This window comes from Bradysia coprophila (assembly GCF_014529535.1).
Source record: "Bradysia coprophila strain Holo2 chromosome X unlocalized genomic scaffold, BU_Bcop_v1 contig_128, whole genome shotgun sequence".
Lineage (NCBI taxonomy): Eukaryota > Metazoa > Arthropoda > Insecta > Diptera > Sciaridae > Bradysia > Bradysia coprophila.
In genome coordinates this window covers 2,880,950-2,895,528 of record NW_023503295.1, presented here as the reverse complement: position 1 = coordinate 2,895,528, position 14,579 = coordinate 2,880,950, and the positions used below count along the sequence as shown (strand labels likewise).

General features: G+C 37.7%; 1 protein-coding gene across 2 annotated transcripts in view; it reads right to left on the bottom strand.

Moving 5' to 3' along the window:
- Positions 1 to 14,579, bottom strand: part of LOC119067651 (CREB-binding protein-like) — a 92,047-nt gene that overhangs the window by 48,463 nt on the left and 29,005 nt on the right. The window lies entirely within an intron of this gene.

The window sequence follows — 14,579 nt, the reverse complement described above, 5'->3', positions numbered from 1 at the left end:
TCGCCAAACTTCCGAATTTCTGTTATAAACTGTTATAAAAAGCGGTGTTCTAAAACTTCTAAAACGACTGATATCCCAACAAAAATCTCTTCGAGAAAAGTGTGACGCAGTCTTTGAAGTACAATTTCTAAAATGAATGATATCGCTAGAGTTGACGCTTTCAGCTTCGTTACGCAAAAATTAAATTTTACACCCAATTTTAGTTCAAACAAGCTGGCTTAGTTTTTCTCATCATCTGCCAAATAATTTTTACCAAAAAAAATTTGACTGGAAACAACCAAAATTTTACCAAAAAAATCTGCGTCGCAAAGTGGCAAATGTTCAGGAACAGACCAGCAAGAAAATTTATCTGCCACATGCGACGCAGATTTTTTCGGTAAAATAGTGAGGCTAAGTTCGAAGATGGGCATATTCGGGTCGGCCCTTCGTGAGTTAGGGCCACCTAAGTGACTTAAGGTCTTTTGGTGATATTTATGGCAAAACAAACGATGGAAATGTAAATGACATGGCCAATGATAGGTATTGTCAATACCAATCCAGGAAAAAAAGTTTTTTGAAATCGGGTGAGTGGACCGTGAGTTAGGGCCTTAGAAGTGAAATGATACTAGGGCCCTATGTGTATTTTACATTGAACTCGAGTAAATTTCATCCGTCTTTCGTAATTTTTGTTTCATTTGGAAGGTAATCAAAGGCCGAATAGAATGTTGTTGAAAAAAAAATTAACTTTGGGTCCTCGGACTAAGGCCGCTACTAGGGCCCTATGCGTATTTTACATACAACTCGAGTAAATTTCATCCGTTTGTCGTAATTTTTGTTTGATTTAGAAGGTAATGGAAGGCCGAATAGAATGTTTTTGAAAAAAAATTGGGTCCTTGGACTAAGCCGCTACTAGGGCCCTATGCGTATTTTACATATAACTCGAGTAAATTTCATCCGTTTGTCGTAATTTTTGTTTGATTTGGAAGGTAATCAAAGGCCGAATAGAATGTTGTTGACAAAAAAAAATAATTTGGGTCCTCGGACTAAGGCCGCTACTAGGGCCCTATGTGTATTTTACATACAACTCGAGTAAATTTCATCCGTTTGTCGTAATTTTTGTTTGATTTAGAAGGTAATGGAAGGCCGAATAGAATGTTTTTGAAAAAAAAATTGGGTCCTTGGACTAAGCCGCTACTAGGGCCCTATGTGTATTTTACATATAACTCGAGCAAATTTCATCCGTTTGTCGTAATTTTTGTTTGATTTAGAAGGTAATGGAAGACCGAATAGAATGTTTTTGAAAAAAAAATTGGGTCCTTGGACTAAGCCGCTACTAGGGCCCTATGTGTATTTTACATATAACTCGAGTAAATTTCATCCGTTTGTCGTAATTTTTGTTTCATTTGGAAGGTAATCAAAGGCCGAATAGAATGTAGTTGAAAAAAAATTAAATTTGGGTCCTCGGACTAAGGCCGGTACTAGGGCCCTATGTGTATTTATACTCAATAAATTAAAATTTTAGGGCGATTTGAAATTTTTGTTTCATTTGAAAGGAACGTCGTACGGGGCTTCGTAATTGCGCTATGCGCAATTTCTAAGATGTACACATTACATAATAATTTTACTTTAACTACATTAACCGGCGCAATAGGCTTACGGTCAAAATAGGGTGACAGACGCACTAGGGTCACGTACGCAATAGATATACGGGTTTGTACGGGGCTCAGTCGCAGAAAACGCCCCGACTGTTCTGATGGCTCGTTGATCACAGTTCACCAGCCACACAAACTTCGAAGAATTTTTTAAAAAGTGGTTTTGGCTTCTAGGGTCGAATACCTTTCTAGGCACATATAAAAAAGTCCACTGGAAAATGCGTCCGATTTCGGTAGGCTGTTTTTCAAAAGAATCCCTCACAGCACGATGTACTATCATTCATGTTACAACTCTTGAAATTATCAACACAATTGAGTAACTAATATGATTCTCTAAAAATTTACTCGGCCGAGTTGAAAATTTCTTACACGAAACGAAGGTATTTTTTGAGTAAATCAAAAAATCTCGGCAATAGGTATCTCGCACCAGCAGCTTCAAAACAAAAGAAAGCAGAACAAACAACTTGTTGTAAAATATTATTGAATCTTTGAAACACCAATGATTCTTTTCCGTTTCCCAAGCAGTAATAGAGAAATTCAATTTCAATTGATGAAAATAAGACTCGACATTTACGAACGTGCAAACGGTAAATGAATTTCTTGTGCAAAATTAACAACAGCTGTTTATGTACCAGCTGATGCTGATGCTACATGAGTAGTTTGTTTAAATATAAGCATTAATAATAGGAATTTTGGGCACATTCGAATTTGGTCAAATAAAATCTTGGACATCAAATGAAACGTCTTCGCAAAACGTATTTTTCATCTTTGGTTATTTCGACGAAAAGAATTTCATTTGCGCAATAAAGTTCAGCAACGGTAAACGAAGTGACACAGGTTTTAAGGAACGGATAACTTCATCAATTTACATGTCAAAAATAACTTACAAGCTACCCATCATTGATGAAAGCATAGACGAAGACAAAATGTAGTGCGAAGACATTTCATTTGATGTTAGGAATTTATTTGCCAAGATGCAAATATAGAAAAAAATTATAGAAATTATATACGTGCAGCGTTGACATCACATGGTGGAAATTCTACACAAGAAATTCATTTAATGATTGTAATTGAATTTAATAAAAAAATAAAGTTACGACAAGTTCCACTCGAGAAAAAAAAACTTTTAACGGACATTCCAATGAGGATTTATCAACAAAGAGATAAATAAATTAATTTTTCAACTTGTTGTCGTAAGCATCTTGTATCCTCGGAATTGAGAATTACTCGTGTGTTCCGAAGCAACAATAAACCATTGTTACGGTACAAGAAAGTAGCGGTAGCGTACATTCCTTTCTCGAATTCGATTTTTCTTTTTATCGCAGACTAATTGTGAGATCAATATGTGTAATGTGGAACGATGAGACGAGTATTGTGACGCAAGAGAAGTCATATAACTCCCATGTACCACTACATTTGTGACGGAAGAATTATATTCTCGTGACGACTTGTTGCGACAGGCAAATAATCATAACTCTTGCGAAGAAAACTGTAACTACCGCTACTTAATAAGCACCTCACGAATGAAGTGTGTATTTCACGAAATTCATTTTTTGTTGAAAAGACCAAAACTTTTGTAGGTATATGTCGTCATCGCCCCCACCTTTTTGGGCTGGGGTTTTCGTTGCTGATTATTATGAGCTAGGTTTTGTGCTTTCGAATGATGCTACCCAAAAGTTCTGTGCTGCTCAGGCACCCGAGCACAAAACTACTTTCTGGTCAAAACATGTCACTTTGTATGGGAGACCCCTAATATATCAACTTTACCCAAAATACAATTCCAGTACCGAAATGTACACATTATGTGCTGACGATATCACCCCACCACTAGTTTAGTGCTGCCACCTGTGCCCAGCACAAAACTACTTTCTGGTCGAAACATGTCACTTTGTATGAGAGACCCCTAATATATCAACTTTACCTAAAATACAATTCCAGGACTGAAATGTACACATTATGTGCTGACGATATCACCCCACCACTAGTTTAGTGCTGCCACCTGTACCCAGCACAAAACTACTTTCTGGTCAAAACATGTCACTTTGCATGCATGGTAGACCCCTCACAATTATCAGAGCTTGTCTTGCATGCAACAGATGCACAATAGTCCATTGCGCATGTAACAAGAGGCTTGCACAATAGTCAGAATCCATTGTGCATGTAACAAAATGCTTGCAGAATAGTCAAAGTTCATTGTGCATGCAACAATAGGCTTGCACAATAGTCACAGTTCATTGTGCATGCATCTCGATGCTCGCACAATAGTCACAGTTCATTGTGCATGCATCTCGATGCTTGCACAATAGTCAGAATCCATTGTGCATGTAACAAAATGCTTGCAGAATAGTCAGAGTTCATTGTGCATGCAACAATAGGCTTGCACAATAGTCACAGTTCATTGTGCATGCATCTCGATGCTCGCACAATAGTCCGACTTCATTGTGCATCCAACAGAATGCTTGCACAATAGTCAGAGTTCATTGTACATCCAACCGAATGCTTGCACAATAGTTAGAGTCCATTGTGCATGTAACAGAATGTTTGCACAATAGTCAGAGTTCATTGTGCATGCAACAATAGGCTTCCACAATAGTCAAAGTTCATTGTGCATGCATCTCGATGCTCGCACAATAGTGAGAGTTCATTGTGCATGCATCTCGATGCTTGCACAATAGTCAGAATCCATTGTGCATGTAACAAAATGCTTGCACAATAGTCAGAGTTCATTGTGCATGCAACAATAGGCTTGCACAATAGTCACAGTTCATTGTGTATGCATCTCGATGCTCGCACAATAGTCAGAGTTCATTGTACATCCAACAGAATGCTTGCACAATAGCCTGAGTCCTTTGTGCATGTAACAAGAGGCTTGCACAATAGCCTGAGTCCATTGTGTATGTAACAAGAGCCTTCCACAATAGTCACAGTTCATTGTGCATGCATCTCGATGCTCGCACAATAGTCAGAGTTCATTGTACATCCAACAGAATGCTTGCACAATAGCCTGAGTCCGTTGTGCATGTAACAAGAGGCTTGCACAATAGCCTCAGTCCATTGTGCATGCAACAAAAGGCTTGCACAATAGCCTAAGTCCTTTGTGCATGTAACAAGAGGCTTGCACAATAGCCTGAGTCCATTGTGCATGCAACAAAAGGCTTGCACAATAGTCAGAGTTCATTGTGCAGTGCATGGATTTCGATGCTTGCACAGTAGTCAGAGTTCATTGTGCATGAAACAGAATGCTTGCACAATAGTCAGAGTTCATTGTGCATGCAACAATAGGCTTGCACAATAGTCAAAGTTCATTGTGTATGCAACAGAATGCTTGCACAATAGCCTGAGTCCATTGTACATGCAACAAGGGGCTTTCACATTAGTCATTGTTAGTCAACAGTAAAGTTGATATATTAGGGGCACAGGTGGCAGCACTAAACTAGTGGTGGGGTGATATCGTCAGCACATAATGTGTACATTTCGGTACTGGAATTGTATTTTAGGTAAAGTTGATATATTAGGGGTCTCCCATACAAAGTGACATGTTTTGACAAGAAAGTAGTTTTGTGCTGGGCACAGGTGGCAGCACTAAACTATTGGTGGGGTGATATCGTCAGCACATAATGTGTACATTTCAGTCCTGGAATTGTATTTTAGGTAAAGTTGATATATTAGGGGTCTCCCATACAAAGTGACATGTTTCGACCAGAAAGTAGTTTTGTGCTGGGCACAGGTGGCAGCACTAAACTAGTGGTGGGGTGATATCGTCAGCACATAATGTGTACATTTCGGTACTGGAATTGTATTTTGGGTAAAGTTGATATATTAGGGGTCTCCCATACAAAGTGACATGTTTTGACAAGAAAGTAGTTTTGTGCTGGGCACAGGTGGCAGCACTAAACTATTGGTGGGGTGATATCGTCAGCACATAATGTGTACATTACAGTACTGGAATTGTATTTTGGGTAAAGTTGATATATTAGGGGTCTCCCATACAAAGTGACATGTTTTGACCAGAAAGTAGTTTTGTGCTCGGGTGCCTGAGCAGCACAAAACTTTTGGGTAGCATCATTCGAAAGCACAAAACCTAGCTCATAATAATCAGCAACGAAAACCCCAGCCCAAAAAGGTGGGGGCGCTGACGACACATACCTAACTTTTGTCAGCGTCAATATGGTAAAACCCATGAAATATTTCCACTCTCAATAATGTGTCAGAGTGAACGCTTGGAAATAGGCGAGAGGCCTATCATAATATAGTTTCTGTTGGTGACACAAATTCGTTTCAAATCTAGCAACATCACCAGAGATGTTTTATGTAGATGCTTTTAGGCATAGCCATAATTATGTTGTACAGCCGTAAATCAATCTGTTGCTTGTAATCTACGGCATCTGCACTTAATAAAGCAACGAAATGAAATATTGCGCTTAATTATGGTAGATGTCAAATTTAATACAAAAACTTTCCCTGTTAATGTACAAAGAGGTGTCTAACGATATATTCGCAAAATAAATGTAGGAAATGTAGGACGACACAGAAAAAAAGTTGGCACAAAATTAAAAACATTCACCAGTTTCATGGGTTTAACTTATACATTCAGAAAGTGTGCTCCAAAATAGAAAGCGACCAAAAAAATCCGATCCAATTTATTCAGAACAATGTTTGTACCTTGGCTTTGTTCTCTTAATTCTACACGAGTATCATTCGTTACGACTTTTTTTATGCTACCAAACGTTTAGTCATTTTATGGATGGCGCCATATGATATACCATAGTTGCGAAATGTTCTCCAATTTGAAAATTTCATTTAAAACGCAAAACTTCGTCCAAAATGTTAGACCGGCCACATAATGATGTGAGAGGAACAAAAAAACCACCGTATTCAAACATTTTGATGAGTTTGCGGCACAAAACCTCATTTGTTGCGGAGAAGTTTGTTTTTCGTATGTGATCCGTTGCCATTTTACATTTTTGTGAAAATAAAGCTAGTGAACAGACAGAGTAGAGCTAATAAACAAGAATGTTTTTTGAGGATCATTCATTGCGAGGAAATGATATCATTTCATCAAGACTGAAATCTGCTTACAAAAAATTATTTTAAAACTTTAATTAAGTTGCTAAAGAACTATAGGCTGTAGCCCACAGACATTAGGAGCAATGGACCCTTTGCAAATTTGTAGCCTACATTTAGGCGGAAAAACATTCGTCTTTTGGTGTTTTCTTTGAACCAAAATCTTTTTTTTTATGTAAAACCATTATAACACGCAACAATGTGTTTCTTTTAAAGGAAAAATTGGATTGTGGGTTGATAATTTATCCCACCTGGAGAATCCTTTGCAGATTGTGTAAATTTGTGTAATCTGCGACTGCACAGGTTTCTCCAATTGGGTTAAGTTTTGACTCATAAACCAATTTTTCCTTTAAAAGTAACACATTTTCCACCTAAATGTAGGCCAAAAATTTGCAACGGCTCTATTGCTCTTAAGGGAGAAAACATAACTAGGCCCCATCTTTTGGATGGGTCAGATCCCTTGACTGACTGACTTTTTCTCAAGAAGATTTTTGTAATCCGAGCAAAAAAAATCACTCTAAAAGTATATAAAAGTATTCCAGGGTATGCGTACCCTACTTTCGATACAAAACACGTATATGAGAAATTCCAGCACTTGACCATATACTGGCTCATACGTATTTTCAGTACTTAAGAGGCATCGATGATTTGCTGAAAAGTATACATTTGGGTGATTTTTAAATACTGTCTTTTGGTGATATATATCCACCAGAACCATTTTTCAAGTATTACGACCGCAATAACGACCACGAATGTGTTAGCTTTCAATATAAAATATATTTTGTTGTAGCAGTTTGACCAGCCCTGAGAAAACTGAGCAGTTTATGAAAATTTCGTTACACTGATCACTTTTTTCAGAACTGGTCAAGTGACTACAACCAAAGCACCTAGCAGGGTAGTAGAAAAAAATAAAGTAGTACTTTAATCGAAGCATGCGAATATTTCCATACCTTTTTTTCTCAATATCATTGCAAAATTACCATTAAGGCTGCTAATGGTATTATTGGTATCAAAATACTACTCTATTTGACGTGTAAAAACCTCTATTACCCTGCTAGGTGCTTTGCTACAACCAAATATATGTTCTGTTGAAAGCTAATACATTCGTGGTCGTTATTGCGGTCGTGTGTTTTGAAAAAAGGATTCTGATGATAAGATACCATCAAAAAGGCAGCACGAGATACGCAAATGTAGGCTACAATTTTAGGTAAGCATCGATGTCTCTTAAGTTTTTTGTCTTCTAGCAGACCCTGGAAAGAGGCGAATTTCTTGCTTACATATTGAATAAAAATGAAACTCGTGTGATTACGGCCCTCGCTTCGCTCTGGCCGCAAAGTTCACACTCATCCAAACTTTAATTTCTTTCTTATCATCGATATAAAGATATTACACACACAAAATTTTGGAATAAATCCTAGAATATTACTCCAGTATATTCCATTAACGAGCTTAACCCAAAAATGTCTTTCTTAGTGGGATAATTGTTTTTTGTGGACCATTAAGAATTACTCAACTAATAACACAATAATATCACGGGACGATACAAAAATTCTTTTAGGAATATTTCTGAGATCCCTTTACCGTCATAGCCCAACTTTGAACTTATCCTCGGGAATGGAATTCCCCGTCGAATAAAAAAAGTTTTTGAAATCCGTTGAGGATTACGTCAAGCTATCGTGTTATCTAGGAACGAGACAAAAATTCTTTTGGGAATATCTCTGAGATCACCAGCCCGTTACGACCCATCTTCGAACGTAGCCTTCGTAATTTTATTCACTGTTGATTAAAAAAAAAGTTTTTGGAAATCCGTTGAGGATTACGTCAAGTTATCGTGTTATTAAGGAACGAGACAAAAATTCTTTTGGGAATATCTCTAAGATCACCAGCCCGTTACGACCCATCTTCAAACTTAGCCTCAGCAATTTAATTCCCCGTCGATTAAGAAAAAGTTTTTGGAAATCCGTCGAAAGCTACTCGAGTTATCGTGGAATCAAGCGACCAGACTAAAATTCTCTTGAGAATATCTCTAAGAACACCCGACCGTAATAGCCCATCTTCGAACTTAACCTCATTACTTCAATTCCCCGTCGATTAAAAAAAAGTTTTTGGAAATCCGTTGAAAATTACTCAAGTTATCGTGTTATCAACGAATCATCAAAGTGTGACAAACATTTTCTGTATTTAAGGTTTTTGGTCATACATTCATGCATTTTCAATCATAGTAGTGATCATTGTGTGACAAACATTTTAGGGTGTTTATCATCCGTAAGACCCATGACTTTCAGTCAAGGGAATTAGGTTGTTAGTCAGCAAGTCACTTACTGCAAGTGCCTCTCACATAATATCTGTAGTAGAGTACGTTAGGTATTTTATATATTGTTTCCAATGGATCGTTAAAGTCGTACACATGCATGAAATACGTTATGAATCGAGTCGAACGTAAGTACACTTTTCTATTAAAGTTTCATTGTTCTTCTAAACTATTTTTTGGATGAAATTCTAACTACAAGAAACTCGGTTCTCTACTGAAAATCTATCTACAAAAAAGCAGAGCAAGTGCAAGAGCAAGTGTTAGAACACCTAGTCTAACGAAATCTTAACTCATTTCTCAAACAGTCTGTCGTCAACGATTTCTTTCAGATAACTTTAGAATGTGGTGTGCTCAGCAGTGGAAAAACCGTAAACGACGTGACTACAACACCGTATCTTTTGGAAAACGATCAAATAAAGCCAGAAAGTTTTAACGATATTTAGAAGGACGTGACTGTTGTATCGACATCACTTTGCTTTTTCTGACAACGGGAAGGTTTGACTATTGAGACAAGGCCACCAGCTGACTCGGAACACGTCCATCAGAAATTATTTTGAGCGAGCTGTGTTAACTTCGCTAATTTTCAATTTTTTCGCTCCGTTGTTAAAATATGATGAGTTTATTGGATATATGAGATTACAATTTAAGAAAAACAAGGCATCAGAACAGTCGGAGCGTTTGCTGCGACTTAGCCCCGTACGACCCGTAATCCTATTTCGTCCGTAGCCATAAAAAGGTCCGTAGCCGTAATACGCCCGGAACCCTAATACGTCTACAACCCTCTAATGCGTCTGTTACCAAAATGCAAGTCAAGTTGGGCATGGTCAAATTTACTGAAAGTGGTCATTTTTAAAATTGCGCATAGCGCAATTACGAAAGCCCGTACGAAGTACCTCTCAAATAAAACCAACAATTTACGACATTATTTTAGAAACCCAAAATTTTTTGCCAACTTTCCATTGGGTATTCAATTACCTCTCAAATGAAACAAAAACTAGCAAAATCAGTTGAGATTTAGTCGATTTATGTGTAAAAAGCACTTAGGGCCGAGTAGCGGCCTTTGTCCAAGGGCCCAAATTTGAAACTTTTTTTGCCACCATTCTATTCGGCATTCAATTGTCTCTCAAATGTAACAAAAACTAGCAAAATCGGATGAGATTTACTCGATTTATGTGCAAAAAACACTTAGGGCCGAGTAACGACCTTTGAGCCCTCCCAACAAGCCCACGTTGCATCTTACCCAAAAACAATGTTCAGCAACTTTGTTCTACTCGTCAATACCTTTCATTTGATATATCACAAGCAGCTATTGCGTGCGTATTTCGGTAGATATCGTCGAAAGACTGAAAAACACCTATAGGGCCCTAGCTCTGGAAGGGCCGACCCTACCATGCCCATTTTCGAACTTGACCTTACTTTTGTCGATACCAATCGGGGAAAAAAAGAATTTTGAAAAAAGGTTGTGATTTGCTCAAGCTAGAGGGGTCACATAAATCGAGTAAATCTCATCCGATTTTGCTAGATTTAGTTTTTTATGGAAGGTAATTGAATACCGAAAAGAACGTGTCGAAAAAAGTTTCAAATTAGGGCCCTTGGACTAAGGCCGCTACTCGGCCCTAAGTGTTTTTTGCACATAAATCGAGTAAATCTCATCCGATTTTGCTAGTTTTTGTTTCATTTGAGAGATAATTGAATGCCGAATAGAATGATGGCAAAAAAAGTTTCAAATTTGGGACCTTGGACTAAGGCCGCTACTCGGCCCTAAGTGTTTTTTGCACATAAATCGAGTAAATCCTATACGATTTTGCTAGTTTTAGTTTTTTATGGAAGGTAATTGAATACCGAAAATAACGTGGCGAAAAAAGTTTCAAATTTGGGCCCTTGGACTAAGGCCGCTACTCGGCCTAAGTGTTTTTGCACATAAATCGAGTAAATCTCATCCGATTTTGCTAGATTTTGTTTTATTTGAGAGATAATTGAATGCCGAATAGAATGATGGCAAAAAAAGTTTCAAATTTGGGCCCTTGGACTAAGGCCGCTACTCGGCCCTAAGTGTTTTTTGCACATAAATCGAGTAAATCCTATCCGATTTTGCTAGTTTTAGTTTTTTATGGAAGGTAATTGAATACCGAAAATAACGTGGCGAAAAAAGTTTCAAATTTGGGCCCCTGGACTAAGGCCGCTACTCGGCCCTAAGCGTTTTTTGCACATAAATCGAGTAAATCTCATCCAATTTTGCTAGATTTTGTTTCATTTGAGAGATAGTTGAATGCCGAACAGAATGATGGCAAAAAAAGTTTCAAATTTGGGCCCTTGGACTAAGGCCGCTACTCTGCCCTAAGTGTTTTTTGCACATAAATCGAGTAAATCTCATCCGATTTTGCTAGTTTTCGTTTCATTTGAGAGATAATTGAATGCCGAATAGAATGATGGCAAAAAAAGTTTAAAATTTGGGCCCTTGGACTAAAGGCCGCTACTCGCCCTAAGTGTTTTTGCACATAAATCGACTAAATCTCATCCGATTTTGCTAGTTTTCGTTTCATTTGAGAGATAATTGAATGCCGAATAGAATGATGGCAAAAAAAGTTTCAAATTTGGGCCCTTGGACTAAGGCCGCTACTCGGCCCTAAGTGTTTTTTGCACATAAATCGACTAAATCTCATCCGATTTTGCTAGATTTTGTTTCATTTGAGAGATAATTGAATGCCGAATAGAATGATGGCAAAAAAAGTTTCAAATTTGGGCCTTGGACTAAGGCCGCTACTCGCCCTAAGTGTTTTTTGCACATAAATCGACTAAATCTCATCCGATTTTGCTAGATTTTGTTTCATTTGAGAGATAATTGAATGCCGAATAGAATGATGGCAAAAAAAGTTTCAAATTTGGGCCCTTGACTAAGGCCGCTACTCGCCCTAAGTGTTTTTTGCACATAAATCGAGTAAATCTCATCCGATTTTGCTAGATTTAGTTTTTTATGGAAGGTAATTGAATACCGAAAAGAACGTGGCGAAAAAGTTTCAAAATTTGGGCCTTGGACTAAGCCGCTACTCGGCCCTAAGTGTTTTTTGCACATTAAATCGACTAAATCTCATCCGATTTTGCTAGTTTTTGTTTCATTTGAGAGATAATTGAATGCCGAATAGAATGATAGCAAAAAAAAGTTCAAATTTGGGCCTTGACTAAGGCCGCTACTCTGCCCTAAGTGTTTTTTGCACATAAATCGAGTAAATCTCATCCGATTTTGCTAGTTTCGTTTCATTTGAGAGATAATTGAATGCCGAATAGAATGATGGCAAAAAAAGTTTAAAATTTGGGCCCTTGGACTAAGGCCGCTACTCGGCCCTAATGTTTTTTGCACATAAATCGACTAAATCTCATCCGATTTTGCTAGATTTTGTTTCATTTGAGAGATAATTGAATGCCGAATAGAATGATGGCAAAAAAAGTTTCAAATTTGGCCCTTGGACTAAGGCCGCTACTCGGCCTAAGTGTTTTTTGCACATAAATCGACTAAATCTCATCCGATTTTGCTAGATTTTGTTTCATTTGAGAGATAATTGAATGACCGAATAGAATGATGGCAAAAAAGTTTCAAATTTGGGCCCTTGACTAAGGCCGCTACTCGGCCCTAAGTGTTTTTTGCACATAAATCGAGTAAATCTCATCCGATTTTGCTAGATTTAGTTTTTTATGGAAGGTAAATTGAATACCGAAAAGAACGTGGCGAAAAAAGTTTAAATTTTGGGCCCTTGGACTAAGGCCGCTACTCGGCCCTAAGTGTTTTTGCACATAAATCGAGTAAATCTCATCCGATTTTGCTAGATTTAGTTTTTTACGGAAGTAATTGAATACCGAAAAGAACGTGGCGAAAAAAGTTACAAATTTGGCCCTTGGACTAAGGCCGCTACTCGGCCTAAGTCTTTTTGCACATAAACGAGTAAATCTCATCCGATTTGCTAGTTTTCGTTTCATTTGAGAGATAATTGAATACCCAATGAAAGTTGGCAAAAAATTTGGGTTTCTAAAATAATGTCGTAAATTGTTGGTTTTATTTGAGAGGTACTTCGTACGGGCTTTCGTAATTGCGCTATGCGCAATTTTAAAAAATGAACACTTTCAGTAAATTTGACCATGGCCCAACTTGACTTGCATTTTGGTAACAGACGCATTAGAGGGTTGTAGACGTATTAGGGTTCCGGGCGTATTACGGCTACGGATGGTATTATGGTTACGGACGAAATAGGATTACGGGTAGTACGGGGCTAAGTCGCAGCAAACGCTCCGACTGTTCTGATGCCTTGTTTTATTTCGGATTCGTCATCTATTAACATAACCAAATGCTTTGCCCTTACTGTCTGGCTTCCAATTCGACGTGTTACAAACGGCATATTAATCTTATAACCCCCAGTACTTCGTACGGGCTAAAAAAGTTTGGTTCCAACTGGTGATTTGTAACTTTGTGAATACTCTAATCCGGTAACTTTGTGTAAATCATAGAAAATTGTACTATGTTTCCGTCGCCAATTTCTCCAATTACATACATCACAGTTGGCAAGCACAAAAAGAATTAGTCGTTCCTTATAATTTAATCAAATCATTTTCAACGGACCTCGGTCACAAGTTCAATGAGAAAAAGTCGAGAACATTACAACTAAAGTGTCTGATGGCTGACTAACCAATCCTTATACACACTGGATTGAAAACAAAACTTCGAGACTGTCGACAGTTATAGTGGTTACCATGAGTCACTGGTCAATATGTGATCATGATAGCGGATAAAAATCCGTCGAAGGGAGAAATAGTAGAGGTTACACAACAGTTAGAAGCACTCTAATCTCCTAACGAAACTCTAGAAGTTATACAACAGTCACAAGCACTCGATCTCCCACGCTTCGTTTCGTATTATTAAGAATAGGAATTTCTTATGCTAATATTTGGAAGCATTGCAGTGGAAGGCAATCGGCGAAAAGCTCTCAATTTTATTAGCTGTTTCCATCGCTAAGGCGTGGCTCGGTCAATTACATATGAGGATGTGAGTATTTCCAAAGATTATTGAGACAATTTGATTGATAAACTTGTCCTTCGTTGACTTCCATTATTGTTAACGACATTTCACATCATGTCATCGACTCACTGCAGTTTATAATGCAATAAGAGTAGCGGAATCGTTGTAGAGTGCCTGCGAAGTGCATTGGTTAACAATAAGTGTAACAGATAAAATCGTTTCGTACAGTTTCGAGTGTGTGTAAAATTCAATTACACGACGTTACATCAAAGTAACTCCATATGAAGTGTGCTTACACTCATAACATCGTGTAAATATTTCCTTTATCGTTTAACGTGACAAAAATGTTTAATTTTTTTTTTGTCAATACACTTACGACCAATCTTGAGCACAATTTTACAACGAAAATATATTTTAATTTTAGTCAATTTTATCATTGTGCAAATAATCCCCACAATAAACGACGAATTTTTGGGGGAAAAGTATATACAATCGATGTGTATGTGTATACCAAACTCATCCCTACACTCCAATAAACAATTTCGGTTATTGCGTTTTGTTTTTTCGT